The following is a 16,070-nucleotide window of genomic DNA, read 5'->3' as shown; positions in this document are numbered from 1 at the left end:
AAAAAAAAAAAAAATAAACAACGCCACGTCTAGGTTAAAATGTGCAGTGCATATTATCTAATTATGTTAATATATATTAGTTTCCTTTTTTCTAAGATCTTCGCAGTAGTACAGCGCATACAAGCACCGTCGTTGCCACACGGGATGGAAAATGCTCTAGTTCGAATCTCTTCAATGGCGTGAGGAATTTTCGTGGGCTTTTTTGCACAGCGTCGTTGACTTAATCGGGCTTGTGTGACAGTTACATAGTTTTTCCCCCTCCTGGAAACTCGGGTTTATTCGTACAGCAAAACAGGCAAATCGTCGACAGCGCAATTTAGAGACAACATAAACGGCACAAATATGGTCTGTTACTGATGTCTCAATGCAACAACAAAAATCATGTTTTAAGTAAACTTTTGATTATCCACCGGATTGATTGCGATCTTGATTGACATTATTGTGAACAGCACAATAATGTGCAGTTCACAATCAACACACAATACTTGTGTTTCTTTCCTCGTGTGGATAACAATCCAGTTGACGTTTGAATTTTTACACATTCTGCTTTTCCTATCCTCCACGGGGGTGACTTCTTTTCGCAATTACTAACACGCTGACTCTAAGAAAAGAATATAACTAGTTGAGGACATTATGGGACAGTTTTGTCTTTCCCAATTAGTAACTAACTTTCTTGATTACTAATGAATGTTATTAGCAGCCAAGTCCATGACATTTCTTAATTACTTTCTGCAATACTGACCTTGAAACAATAAGTTCTTAGGACGTTTTCGTGATGGCACTTTTGGACAGCTAAATGAAGCTGTTGTTGTTGTTATTTGGTTTTTAGGAGCATTAGCAACTAAGGCCATATTGCTCCGGGATATGCGGTGGTCATTCCCTGACCTTTCCGCATCCTCCGTATTTGGTGGTGATGGGCTCGAACCCCGGTCTAATCAAGAAGCGTGTGCTAGCGCACCGCTACTCCTTTCCACCTGGCTACGGAGGCGCCTTGCTAAATGAAGCCTCAATGGTTCTACGATACCGTACCCAAATCGATGGATGATCTGAATTCGACTCATCCATCACACTTTCTAATGGAAAGAGCCTTCTTCTTCACAAAAGTAATCCTCGCACACTTCGCGGATGCTTGGTAAAGGAAGTATAAACTTCTATTGTCATTTTATTTTCCATCCCTTTCATTCACCAAAACACTCACCTTCTCTACATGCTAAATGAACTGGTGGCAAATGTTTTCAGCCAGCAAACATTTCCTTAGCTTTCCGAGTCTGAAACAGGCGAAATTGCTTAAGTTATTATTCATCATAATAACTTAAGAGCTTTATGTTCATGATTAATGAATATATTTCTTCTATTATTTTTACTGTATAATTATCATTGAGTTTATATCATTGTATATTATCATTGAGTCTATAACTTCCATGATAGTACAGTGGCTTCGAAACTTGTTGGGAGAGGTCTCGGTTCGAGTCTGATCGTCCACTGAAAGAATTTCTAAACGCTTCTTCATTCAGGGCTGTATCAGTTGTTTTGTTTAAAAAAAAAAAAAAAACTTCGAGTTGTTTTGGGTTTTCAGATCGCACAAGACGAAGATCGGCTCGTTACGAACACATTGCACATATTTTTCAATGTGTTCGTAAATCGAAATATCACTCCAGGATGGACTACGCAGCGCCTTTTTATTATTACAATTTAATCTTTTTATATGAATGTTCAAAATTTAATATCTAAAGGGATTTTTATGTTATGTCTTAAAATAGCTCGATCAAAAATATTTTGTTCATCTTATGCCTAAACTATAAATATTGATTTTTTTTTTAATCTGTACTGCAGGACCAGAACTCGGTATTTCACGAATACATAAAGTACCATAATTTCATGGACAGACGTCCAAGCAAAGCTCAAATGTGCCAAAAGTTGAAAAGCCACTTCTGATGCAACGTGGTTGTTTAGCTGTTTACCAGTGGAGGAGATGTTTGACGTGCTTGATGGATTGCCATATCAAACAGGTATTTAGCTGAGGACGATGGATATGGTTAATTATGCAAGTTATGAAACATTGTTCAAGTTATGTGATTAAACTGTTCTCATAGCTAATCCAAAAACTAAGGAAAGCAGGATTTCCAAAATATCAGTCCTGCAAGATTTCTGGTTTGGGGACACATACTCTCTTTATTTGGCAGTCTGATAACTAATCTTAATGAATTACGTACATATGATATCTTAAATAATCCAAAATGAACAGGGATCCATTAGATAATTCAGTTTTGCTAGCTACTTTGCCTAATTTATTTGCGTTTTTTTGTTACTAACTGTGAAACTAATGTCCTTGATTTAAAATATCAGATATATATTTTTTAAATTTCGCAAAATACAGTTTGAATTGTATTTTGTCATTTAATTATACTTCAGTTTTAAAATTTTAAGAAATCAGCATAAAATGCTAAAGTGAATGATGCAAGGATGGAATTTATGGCTATGAAAGTAATCAAACTAAAGAACTCGGTGAGAAAAGCAATTTTCAAAATAAATTACGTAGCACTAGTTTTAGAAAAGCACTGTTCCTCTTATGAAATTAGATTGTGCTTTTTGTATTGTCCAATATATTGTTTGGCGTCCAGTCACGGCATTTCTTAGATTAAAAATATCACTAGTATCCAAGATACGATGACCTTCTTTTTATGACCCCGTGATAATTAAGAACTATTCTTATAAGAAGCAGAAGCATGCTTTGGGCCTTGTCTAATCTAAATCAAAACAACTGTGTCTAAATTAAACCATTCTTTATCAGCCTACCGAGTGAAGTATTAACCACGCAATCGGGACAACGTGTCGCCTTTACAGCCCATGAAATCACAAGCAGAACACATTCATCTGGAGAGAACTATATTTCTTGTAGATAAAGCACAAACCTTTTGGGAATCTCGTAAAATTGTACTGGGATAGGACTCCTTCAAATACCACAGACTAGAGGTGTTTATGGCGAGATACGTCTGTGGTCTCGGCTGTCGAAACCACTACAGACTAACTCATTATATCGGTGACATGTAAAATGCTATTTTACTGCGTTATGGCTGCAGGGTTTTCTTTACTTACCAATCAATCCCATATCAGCTGGGTGGGAGCAATAAAACGAATTTTACAAGTTGCGATAAGAAATTCCCAGTATGACAAAGATAAATGAAACCACGATTTATTTGGATATTAAAATAATCACGTGCTGATGTTTCTTCTGTAACCCTATGTTTACGTGTACGTTTGTTTTTAGTTTACTGTATGGAATGTTTAGAGTGTTATGGAACAGTTCAAACTACTTCGAAACAATACATAAAGCTCAGATATCATATAACGGAAGCAGCATTTTATTACTGCTTATTCCTCTTGGTGATCAAATTCGTACATCAGTTCTTCAATAAACCATTAAATTGGCTTATTGCACTTCCACGAGATTATGATAACTGCTACCTTTGATTGTATTTCTTTAGGGTTGCGTGACATTAGATTATAAGAAAAGCAAGGAAGTCTATCCTCAAGAATAGTAAATGAATAAATCATTTATTACCATTAATATACAGGCAAGTCCATTTACTTTTAAAATTAGCTAAGGGTAAGTTTTAAATTTATGCAATGATGAAATTAGTGTGGTGATAAAATTCAGTTAAGTAAGGCTAAGATACATTATATCCAGATTAATGTCTATATGTGTAGAAGAGTGGTTATAAGCGTATTCCCAAACCCGGGTGGTAAAGTCACTGATTTGAATTCCCTCAATGACGTAAGAAACTTTTATAGGCATTTTTCACTCCATCGCCGATTTAGTTGGTCTCAGGCGTGGATGGAAAAGTTTTTCTCTCCAGGAAACTCGGATTTTACATCCAGAGAAAACACGCAATTTATGAACATATGACACATGAGCCAAATCAGTTAGTTCTCGGGTGGCGCTCATATGACACTTGACGTTTTCTTAAATACCACATTGAAATGCACATATGAGAATAATAAAATACCTTTGATCTACTTGGCTTCTGACCTTGACAGATTACTTACAAATACTTAAATTTGGAAAGAAGGAATAATAAAATTGGTGCTATTAAATTGGGAGATAGGAGATGAAATTTCCACTATGAGCAAAAAACAAACAAAAAAAAACAATAAAATATCCAGTGATCATAAAGTCGCGAAATGAACTTTGAATACAGAATATAGATGATGAATCAGAGAACAGAGATAGCTACATAGCATATGGAAATTATAAGAATTTTCTGCAATTGTGAGAAGGTTAATGGAAAGATGAAGAAAAGTGAAGGATTAAAGAGAGCTACAATGCTTTAGGAAAAATCAATAAAAAACCATACTTACAGAAAATAAGGAATTGATTTCATTTGCACATCCCTTTAATAAATGCAGTCTAATATATCTGTCGTCTGTATAATTTATTCTCCCACAGAAGTTCTTTACGCAGAAAGCGAAAAAGTCAGATGTAGACTACAGTTGCTAGGTGTGCACATATCTGGAGTGGAAAAAAAGATCGAAATCACGGCGACTCCTGTCTCTCAGCATGGTACATGCTAGAATGTTTGACAATTCCGCAGATTCAGAAAGTTCGGACCCGGAAACCAAGCGTACTTTTGACCAAAGGCTCTTCTGTATTTCTATTATAGTTCTCTCCAAGTGCAAATCATTCTCTTTCGTTTCCAATACAGTTTTTCTAAGTCCATAATAATAATACAGTTTTTCTAAGTCCATAATAATAAAGACTTTTGCCATTACGGATTGTAAATAGAGTTCCAGTACATAAACTACATTTATTTTCTTTATTTAGATTTATTAACCTAGCTGAATTTCTCTTCTCTTGACCAGTGTCAAGTGGTTACGGTATACTGTCTCTTCCTGATGAGACACATTAAATAGACCAAACCCAAAAATTAAAAAAATGACATAAAAAAGCAGGAATCTCCAAGTTCCTGATGTTATCTAAAAAAATCATCCTATGAACAAATTTTCTCCATTCAAATATATTTTAAAAATGCTACACGTTTACCTAAAATGGTCAAAGAGTCTAATCAGGAGAGTTGCTGCCTAGAGACTCTCTCATCCCACGCATTTTGACAGTTGCTAATATTTTCTTACTAAGTGGAACTTATAAAGTTTTTCGACATGCCACTATGGATTCTTCCAAGAGAGTGTTAACTGAGGAGAACCTGTGAAATATTTCAGAAGGAGAAATACGCTGCTCGACAAATTTAACAGAACAAAATGTTTTTCGTGAATATTTTATTTTGAACAGTGTCTTCGGAGACACTGTTTACAATAAAATTAAGAGTCCCGCTTTAGCCTACAAACAGATTCTAGAGGTAATTTTATCTGGAGACAACGAGGAACGTGGTACGATCCCTTCAACATCATAAAAATGGACACTTATGGTGGAAGCGGTGTTCTTGTGTGTGGGGCGGAATAACGATCAATGGCCGCAACCCTCTATGTTTTTGATAGGGGGTATTTTAATTGCGCAGAGATACTGAGAACAGATGCTCGAACCCTAAGTCCGACGCTTTAGAGGTACAGTGGTTCAGATTTTCTTTTTATGTACGACAGCGCCACTGCCCATAGAGCTGAAGTGGTGGAGGAATATCTTGAACCTGAAGTTATCCAACGACTTCCATGGCCGTTACGAGGCTTAAATCGGGTTGAACATGCGTGGGGCGTCCTTGGGCGTCGCGTTTCATGGCGACAGCGAACTCCTCGGTAACTTGGTGAGCTAAGGTTGGTGGAAGAATGGGATTTTTTGTCACAGAATGTTCTGGACAACCTCATATCGAGAATGGTTCACCGCTGTCGGGCCTGTTTAGCCGTTGGAGGGGATCATACGCCGTACTGATGTCATGCGATCATTCGAGCATCTTGTCGACTTCTGTAATATGACCTTTTTTGTTAATTCTTATACACAACCCCCATAAATGTTCCTTACACCTGGCAGAAATCTCTTGCTGGCTCACCAACGTACCAAAGTTTGTCTTCATAGCAAGCTGCACGAGTTACACCACGTTTTCAACGTATTTAGTTAATTTTGTGGAGTAGTGTGTTCTAAGAGTTGCACGATCAATTCAACCAAGTAGAATCGAAAATACGATTGCCTATTCCCAATAAGAACAATTATTGAAAACAATTCTTTAAATTAAATTGTTAAAACATAAAATTCTCCATCCGCGGTCGATGGTAGTTACTAAATTTACATATTCGTCCATTCATTCTAAATACCATAAGGAGAAATGTAACTTTCCGATACCATACTGAGGTAATGCAATATGTCCAAACTGCTGTTCTAAAAACCATAAGTGAACAGAATATACATTATCTCCATTGTACACTAAATCAAAAGCTAAATCACACGAGTATGAGTGGAACTTTCGAAAGACAGTTTGCGCCTTTTGGCGAAGACTATCTCTCGAAATAGTTAAAATGAAGCTAGAAATTCCTCTTGTTAATTGGAGACGTAATAGACTAAAAACTAAATTTTTGTGGCACGTTCAGATTGATGGTTTTCTTTGAAATCGCAAGTGCAAACGACAAACACAAATACAGATTCAAAATCAGCTAATTTGAGCAGGTAATTCAAGTTGTGTGTTGCAGAAAGTTGTGCTCGACTCTTTGATGGAATCAGGTAGGCTTTGTTCGTTTTATGGATGGTAAATATTTGTTTCTATTTTATTTATCTTTAAAAATCTATTCACGTTCTTGTGTTCGTTGATTATCTTTTTTGGGTACTTTTGTATATAGGCGCACTATAGCCCCAGCAGCTTATGCACCATTAAACTCCCATAACACACGAACTTTTGTATATTCCGATGGCGCAAATTCTGTCAGAGCTACAGGTGCAGCAACACCTTCCCAAAATAACATCATCTCAGTATAACTTCCGACTGAATGTAGCAGTTATTCTGCTGAAACTATAGAGTTAGAAGTAAAAACTTTAAATGTCTTGCCTTCTTCAAGTCATACAGTATATGTACTGAAAATACAATACCTGCTTTACAGATCACAACTTTTTGTACTCATTTTATGTTTAAAACTATAAGAGCTATGCTAATTCAACTCAAATAAATATAAAAGCAGTCGCACTTTGTTGAATTCCGTGTCATAGTGGGAGGGATCCTAGGAGATGAATGCTCAGATCCAGCTACAAAACGCTCAATAGTCTGGTATGCCTTAGTGAGTAGCACAGTTGTTAGACTCGGCGTCTCCTCACGCCGGGTGGAAAAGACCTGAGTTCCCATTTCGTCGAAACTCAGGTCGATTCTCTTAAAATCGAACAATAACAACTGTTTGATATGTCTAAAATCTAGACTCCATATTTGGATTATAAATACTGTTAAACAGCATGCCAAGGTTATCTTGAAATGTAGCAGACCCAAACAGATAATAAAATCATACAGATAAAGCACATAATTTTTTTCTTATTGGAGAAGATCCAATTGAACTGTGACTCCTCGCTCAGAGAAAAGCATTTTCTCTTAGACTACTTATCTTTGAAATTACAGGCCTGGAGCCTGTAAAGAGGCTACATCCTTTGAACTCAAACAGCAGCACGTCCTAGAAATCTGAAATATACCATTTGACATAGCAACTCTTGTGCCACTAAACCCTCAAACTACAAACCATCAGCTCGTAAATCTGGACTGGAGTGTTTCACATCGCAAGACTATGACAGGTTCCTTGAACATAATCTGCTGTCTACCTTACGGTAGCCATCCATGCTCTGCCGCTTGTTGCTGTAAGACAATGTGTATTTCGTCGGTATTGCAAACCTCCTGTATCAGTGGAATTAAGAAACTCCATCGTCCACCATGTTATGTAGATATGAGTTCCTATGACTTTGATCCCTTCCTAAATTTAAGGGACTTCTGAGTCAAGGCATTCATCGACACAAATAATTTCGCAAAACAATGAGAGATCTCTTGGGTACAACCAGAATTAGTGGTTGATCAAATAAGTATTTCTTATAGCTATTATGCTTCATTATTTCTTCCACAGATCTGGTAAACAGAGATTAAAAAAAAAATTGTCTCCAGTTGGGTAAAATCCGCCAAATCTCTGGAATAAAAACAAAAATTATAAAGATAAATAGAGTTCACTACTCTAATGTTGAGAATATGCGAATGCTCTTTATTAACTCAAAGAATAATAATTAAAAAGGTCTAAGATTTAGCGAAAGTTTTTGTTAGTGCGATATGTGTTCCTATAGTCGCCCACGTTAAATTTATTATAGGCGACAATCTGAAATTTTAATGCGTAACTGTTTCACTGCCATTGCCAAATGGACGCGGAACTTTAAAAAAAAATTGTGATAAATCTGAACCTCTGGGTAAGAAAAATAACTTGCTTTGCATGTTAAATGTGACAAATATTAAAAGCTTTCAATTACAGTTGTAGGATACTGTTAGCTGTCATGGTGTGAATCTTTTAATTCGAATAATATATTCGTACAAATATATTCAATTGAAGAATGCGATAGATCAGAATTGGCAAATAACCTTTTCTCTCCACCGATTTCTCAGACGGATTACTTGGTTTTCTTATTCCAATTTAGTCACATGGGCATGTCGCAAAGCTAATTGGCACATCACTAATTGACATTACAGGAGGTAGAAGATTAGCTGGTGAAGAATCTTTAGAGGGAGACTATACTCATGGGATGAACGTACCTTCGCAGAATGAAGTGGACACGCCTGTAGTTTCTTAGTTTACTAAATATCAATCTTAGATTTTACTAAAACCATAACTAAAGAATATCTGACAAGACATTTCGTCTTGTCAGATATTCTTATCAAATATAAAAATGGGCAAGTAAAAATATTTAAGTAAACAGTAAGGAATAAATAAGAAACTAAAAAATTGAATTAAGCAAATAAGAAATTAAAAGTTTTTCAGAGCCTCTGAGAATAGTGAATTGCAAGACAAGCACCGAGGTCAAAAACTTAGTCACTAAAACCTTAAAAACTGAACTTAAGAATGTAAAAGTCAAGTCCCTTAGATTAGTTCAAAACCGAGGCGTCGCTTTGGAAACGGCGACAAAGTCAGATATTGAGTGTATTTCTGCTTTAGAAACCTTTACCACTGCTGGTATCTCTGCAGGAGCTCCTTGGAAAGGTAATCCTTCCATGGTAATTTATGACATCCCTAAAGACCTTTCAAAAGAGGAAATAATAGAAAATCTATACAATAAAAACTTAGCTGATTTAGATTTTACCCTCGATGAAATCAAGCAGGGTACGACATTCAGATTCACTACAAAATCGAGATCCTCTTCATACGTGCACTGGGTTATAAGCAAACTCGTGGAGCCTTCTGTACAAAATCTCAAGGAACAAGACCTCTTCATTAGAAGTTTTTGGTACTGTGGTCAACAATTCTGTTGAGACATCTGGCTGGTCTGACTCTGATAACACTATTTTGGACAGATTATTCCCAATTGATGACTCCTCAAACACTCGTTCTGCAAACTCTGAATATAAATATAGCGAAGCTACACCTCCATTTACTTCTCTGAAACTTGAAACTGTCGCAAAGAAAATCACTACTAAAAAATGTCCAGGTCTGGATCTAGTAGAAAACGTATTTGTTTTAAGGATTATTAAATTAAGACCACTATTACTGATTAACCTTTATAATAAATGTTTGCAAGAGGGCCTCTTCCCAGACATGAAAAACAGCATTACTAAAACTTATTAAAAAACCTGACAAACCAGCTTCGGTTTGTCAGGTTTTTTCGATATGGTTTCCCGGCAGGCTGGTCCTGTGAGGACGCCCTGGTTGAATTTACCTCTCATATCGAAAATTCGACATCTAATACACACTTACTATTTCTGTCGACTTTGAGGGTGCTTTTGTTTCACTCTGGTGGGAAAGCGCCCTCGAACGTCCCCGCACCAGCCACTGTCCTTGACAACTTTATCTTCTGTTCAGAAGTTATTTCAACAACTGGCATATGCTCGTAAAATCAAAATTCTGTCAAGTCTCTAGGCAGGTGTATCTTGGGGGTCTATCTTGGGGCCTCTCATCTGGAACACAGATAAGGGCCCCAAGATATGTCGTTCAGGAGTGGATTTCCTGATCTTTTGACAACACCAAAATAATTGCCTATGCGGATGATGTAACTATTTTGATCAGTGGTCACTCTCGTGCAGCTATCGAAGTCTCTGCTAACTCTGTTCTTGCAAATCTTTATGGTTGGACTCTAGACAGCAAACTATCCACCAGTGCTTGGAAGACTAAAATTATGATTTTTGGCTCCAAATTAAATATTCAACGCCCACCACAAGTCAAAGTTAATGTTCGACTCCCAATCTTCACGGAAACCAAATATTTGGGTGTGACTGTGGACTGTAGATTAAATATTTTCTCACACCTTAATCATGTAACTGCTAAAATTAGAAACTTTACAGGTGCCATCCTGAAGGAGGTCTAGAACTGACTGGCATCTCTCGCGTCGGACCATGCAGGTTTATTACAACGCCGTCTTCCTCCCTATGGCAACTTATGCCACTGGCGCATGGTTCCACAGGGTAAAAATAGTTAAATTACAAGCAAAACTAGCTAGTTTACAGAGAACTATACTCCTTAGTATACTAAAAGTATGCAGAACCGTATCTACACGGGCGTTACAAGTTACCGCTGGCACGTTGCCCTTGGACCTATACCTAATACACAGAAGCCTCTGGTTTCGCATTAAGAGACAGATTCCAACTGAATTTTTGAATATCACCATAGAACTTCAAACAGACGTTAAGCGTGAAAGAGCTAGGTGTTGGAACGAACTTTTAAATACATGGCAAACACGTTGGGATACCACAACTCTGGTGTCCCAACTTGTCACTAAAGAATTTTTTCTAGATGTTACCTTCATGTCAAACAAGAAACTGAAAACGTGGTTCTCTATGGACCTGCGCACTTCTTATTTATTAACAGGACACGGATCACTAAATGATAAATTATACAAATGTAGGTTATCCCAAACTGGTCTCTGCGCTTGTGGCAGAAATTAAAATTGGAAACACTTCCTCTATGAGTGTCAACTACAACGACATAAGAGATGGTTTATCTAAGTCAGTTTAAAATTTCTCTTCCGGTCAAGAGTCTCTCTTAGTTCAAAACGTTAACGCTTTTATGCGCTCCAACTGTTTGTCCATGATGTCTTTGTTAGAAGACTATCTCTATTGGCTTCTGACTTAAATAGTGCAACTTCTGTTCCTGTGGACATTTCAACAACAGCTACAGGTTCAACTGTACCTACAACAACTACGGCTTCATCGACCACTGCTGCATCTACTTCATCATCAGAAATAAGTGCATCACCTGAAACAGTGTAAACTCGTGCTGAAACAACACTATACGTGGAATGAGTTCTTCTCTCTATCTTCTTAGGAGGGACAATCTCCTACCATAAAATACTCTGTCAAGACATATATCCAGCTTGGCTCCATGGCTACAGAAAAAAAAATATGTATCTATATAGACTCAGTGTCCAATTTAGTGTATAGTGCACAAACTATCCTGTGGTCCCTATTCACATGATGTTCCCCTCTCTTGTATATATTTACACGACGACTGTGTATATACTTAATCTTGTATATGTTTTATGTGATATACGTATGAATTTTGTTCAACAATGATTTTCATAGTACGTCCTCCAAATTTCTGAGGATTTTTATGAGATGTAAGCTTGTGGAACATGTTTTGTTCCACGGGTACAAGGTCAATATTTATGTATCTGTATAGATTTACAGCAGTTGTCTATTAAGAGTTGTGTATAAACTACACCAAGGCCAGCTAATCTTATAATGCCCTTCTGGGATGATACTGAACCTTGTTACCATTTATGATAATTGGCCCGTTTGCTGTCTGTTATCTTGCATTGGTGTATGGACACATGATTTGGGTATGTGAACTGTAAATTTATATGATTTTCGGGCTCTACCTTTATGCATTATTACCTTTTCTGCTCATTGTCTGTCTAGACAAATAGCTTGTTGCTTATAAGTTTGTTCACACTAATTAGTCGAATGTTCTTGCTTAGTTCCTACGCTGGTGTGCAAAATCATCAGTGAAAGGGATCGATATGGCGGTCGAGCTGTTCTCGTCTGGGGAGGCGTTATCTTGGATGTCTGCGTGGTAGCACAGTGGTATCGTCACCGTCCTCCCCACACCGGGTGGAAAATGCCAGGGTTCGAATCCCGTCGATGACGCGAGGAACTTGAATGGACTTTTTTTTCACTCCGTGGCTGAGTTAGTCGGTCTCAGGAGCAAATAGCAAAATTTTTCCCCCAAGAAAAACTGGGGTTTTTCGTCAAAACAGACAAATCGACCATAAACACACTCAATTAAGAGACGTAAGACACAGCATGGCAGATGATTTTAATTATTCGGGTGGCCTAAATATAATAATTTTGGTTATCTTGGGTGGACGTACACAACTCCAGATACTGGAAGCCGGTGCACGCTACTGTACTGAGGTATTCCTTCCCATGTGCGTCTGTTCCGGGGTGCCATTGGCCCCGAGTTCGTGTTTATGGATGATAATGCCACACCCCATCGCATTGCAGCTGTTGATATGCTTTGGAAAGTGAGGACATTGTTCGTATGGATTGGTCTGCCCGTTTCATCGTTCTAAATCCCATCGAAAACATATAAGACGCTCTGGGGAGACGCCTAGCGGCACGTCCACACCCACCAGAAAATGTTCACCAGCTGAAGATGGCGCTGACAGAGAAATGGACAATGTTACCATAAGAACTTATCAATAACATTATTCTAAGTATGGACAGGCGGTGCAAAGCCTGCATCGACATTAGGGGTGGCCATATCTCCTACTGAGGACCACCTCTTCCCTTTGTTCCGTCTTTGGCAGTGATGCATTTGTATCATGGCAGCCAGTGCTATGTTGCCATTTTTAAATAAAGTCCCTCTGTACCCTTTTGTTTCCGTTGTTGTGTCGGTGTTGTTTCCTTCATTTCTGTACATCACGAGATTCTTTGGTATGATTTTCCCATATCCAGGCCACTCCTATGAGAAGCTACAGGTGAAAACCTGACTGGTCCTTGAATTTTGCGCACCAGTGTACGTATGTTCTATGATTTTTTTACCCTGGCCTTTGACAAAGCTCTGTATCTGTAGGGTGAAACGAGGCAGAGATGAACTAACGTTCCAGGTGCCGCCGCAACAATATATAGATACATATATACTATCTCCTCCTCTGCGTCACTCTCTGCTGCTGGCATCGCCACTTCTGCTCCAAAAAGATCAGATCCTGCAATTATATTCTATGGCAGTCCCAAAGACTACGTATATAAGGACTTCTTAGAGAATCTTTACTTTAAGAACCTCATTGATTTACGATTTTCATACGAGGAAATAAATCACACTACTTCCGGTTCAAGCCCAAGTCAAACTCATCCTGGACTAATCATATGATGGTCAGCTTTACACCACAGATCTATAAAATCCTGTGAACGGGTGTTCCTTGGCTGTGGCTCTCACAAGTTTAGAGCATTCACAATATTAACCAAATGTTTTCCTTACCTGAGCTACGTTCACACCACACAGCATTGCACTCACAGGCTCTCCAACCTATAGTCACTATGTCCGTAGTGGGCACGTCATTGCAGAGTGTCCACACAAAGAGGGGCAGCTTGTCTGCATTAATTTTAGAGGCGCAAGAGGGCTTCACAACACTCGGTGAAAGACACAACATGCCCTGAATACCAACGTGCCCTCGAAATGATACTGCTCATAACTGCTAATGGAGTTCAACCCAAACAACCCTGCATTTCAGGTGAATCAGAATAAAACGTTTTCTTATGGTTTTTCACTCTCATTCGTTCTCCTGCATTCCAAAAAACCTCAAACTTAAAGTTCTTCAAATCAATGGACATAGGTCGCGGATGAGATTCGGCTGGCTGCAGAGCAAAATGCTGTGGACGTCATCTCCATCCAGGAGCCCTACTTCTCGAAGGGGCAATTTCGGCATATCTCCAAGATTATGGGCTATTCCATTTATGCTCGAGTGGTACAACTTGTGCCCCAACACCCTAAAAAATGCATCATCATTTTAAACAGAAATTTAGATGTTGTTGTTGTCCATGGTTTCTGTAACAAACTGACGAATTGTGTGCAAATCACCTTCTCATCTCTTTCCTTCTATCTTCTGTCAATCTACAGGCTCCCTTCTTGCAGACTTCAACGACTCATTAAACTTCTTGGAGTTCGCGCTTAACTTCCTCAGCTCTAGGAATATCTTCATTGCCTCTGATGTCAATGCAAAGTCCCATTTCTGGTTCAGTGCTGTTTTTGACGCCCGGGGTCTACTTCTTCAGGTCGTTATTTTAAGCCATAATCTTGCAGTTCATAATCGACCAGGCCAACTCTCCACCTATTGCAGCTCAACTGGTGAGTCGAACATTGACATTACACTCACCACCAGTGACTTAAATTCACACATCAGAGACTGGGTTACAATCCCAGATTGGACACTCAGCGATCACAGAGCCATTGTTCCACATCTCTGTCGATACACTTACCAACTGCAAGTCACGTAGAACACCAGACTTCGTATCCGGTTCTGCACAAAAACTGTTGACTGGGACTCTTTTGATGCCTCCATCACTAATGACTTTCCATCAAACCACCCAGACGACTTCAGCTTAACTTCTGCAGAAAATCTAGCCGAACGTATTCAACAATATCTTATAAAATCTTCCTATAAATCAGTAAAGAAGAAGACCATCTGCTCTAAATTACGCTCCTGGTGGTCCCAGGACCTTGCTACTCTTCGCAAATCAGTTCACTGCGTTTGACGGTTATATCAGCGACACCGCAACTAGCCTGCTGACGACGTTATGCGATTATATAATGACGACATTGTCAAAAAATGCCTTTAGTAAAGAAATTGCAACGAGAAAAATAGAAACCTGGGCTGTCTTTGTAAAAGAATCCAACAGCAAAAACCCATGGCGCCTCATGTACACGATAGATCGGGAGAGAACATTTACCTCCGATGTCCTCGGCAAAGTTACCACTGAGACTCCTGAAACCTCTGGCTGGACAGACTCTCTCAACCACATTCTTGACAACTTATTTCCTATCGATAATCCTTTTGAAGATTCTCCAGAACATATGGCAATTCGGGGGGCAAATAACAAGTACACCACTGAAGAACGTACCGAGCCATTTACTTTAGAGGAACTTACCTCGGTGGTCAAGAAGATCAACGTGAAGAAGTGTCCACGAATGGATATGATTGAATATGTGTTCATTCTCCGGCTGTTAAAATTAAGACCTCTCTACTTGCTCTTCAATAAATGTCTCATGGAAGGTATCTTTCCCTCTGTTTGGAAGGTTTCTTTGCTCCGTCTTATCAAAAAGCCAGATAAGCTTGCCTCAAATCTACGTTCCTACAGGGCAATTTCGCTGCTTGCTAATCTTGGATAGATCTTGGAGTAGCTTATGGCTCTTCGACTAACAGCTCTGTTTCAACTGCACAATATCGTTTCCGCCTGTCAATATGGCTTCACCCCAGGTCATTCTTGCGAGGAGGCCTTGTCTGACTTGACTAAATACAAATTCGAACTAGCTATTATGGTCGACTTTGAGGGCACCTTCGACACTGTCTGGTGGGACAGCGCCCTTGAACGTCTCCGGTCTGCCAGATGTTCCTTTCATATATACAAATTATTTCAAAGCTATTTCTCTAACTGCTCAATAATTGTCAAGTCAAAATTTCTCCAAGTCTCTAGGAAGGTCTTTCGAGGGTTCCCCGAAGGTTCATTCGTGGGGCCCCTTATCTGGAACATTGGGCTTCAATACTGTCTAGGCCGCTCTCTCCAGAACTGTAAAATTATTTCTTTTGCCGATGACCTGACAATTTTGGTCTCAGGCAGTTCTCTTGCGGTGTTGCAGGTGAATGCAAATCGGATTTTAACTGACCTTTCCACCTGGTTATTGCTTAACAAACTCAAAATTACTCCAGTGAAAATAAAAATGATGCTTTTTAAATCCAAGTTGGTTGGATCTCAGGC

General features: G+C 38.7%; 1 protein-coding gene across 1 annotated transcript in view; it reads left to right on the top strand.

The window, feature by feature from the left end:
* The window catches only part of LOC150083316 (uncharacterized), a 799,304-nt gene that overhangs the window by 173,856 nt on the left and 609,378 nt on the right, over positions 1 to 16,070 (top strand). The window contains exon 2 of the mRNA XM_090378473.1: positions 1,834 to 2,009. The gene's annotated coding sequence lies outside the window, so the exon portion shown is untranslated. The remainder of the gene's footprint in view (positions 1 to 1,833; positions 2,010 to 16,070) is intronic.

Source organism: Mastigoproctus giganteus, chromosome 7 (genome assembly GCF_048544385.1).
Source record: "Mastigoproctus giganteus isolate SK-2022 chromosome 7, ASM4854438v1, whole genome shotgun sequence".
Lineage (NCBI taxonomy): Eukaryota > Metazoa > Arthropoda > Arachnida > Uropygi > Thelyphonidae > Mastigoproctus > Mastigoproctus giganteus.
Note: the sequence above shows the minus strand (reverse complement) of the source record. Positions and strands in the feature narration are given on the sequence as shown.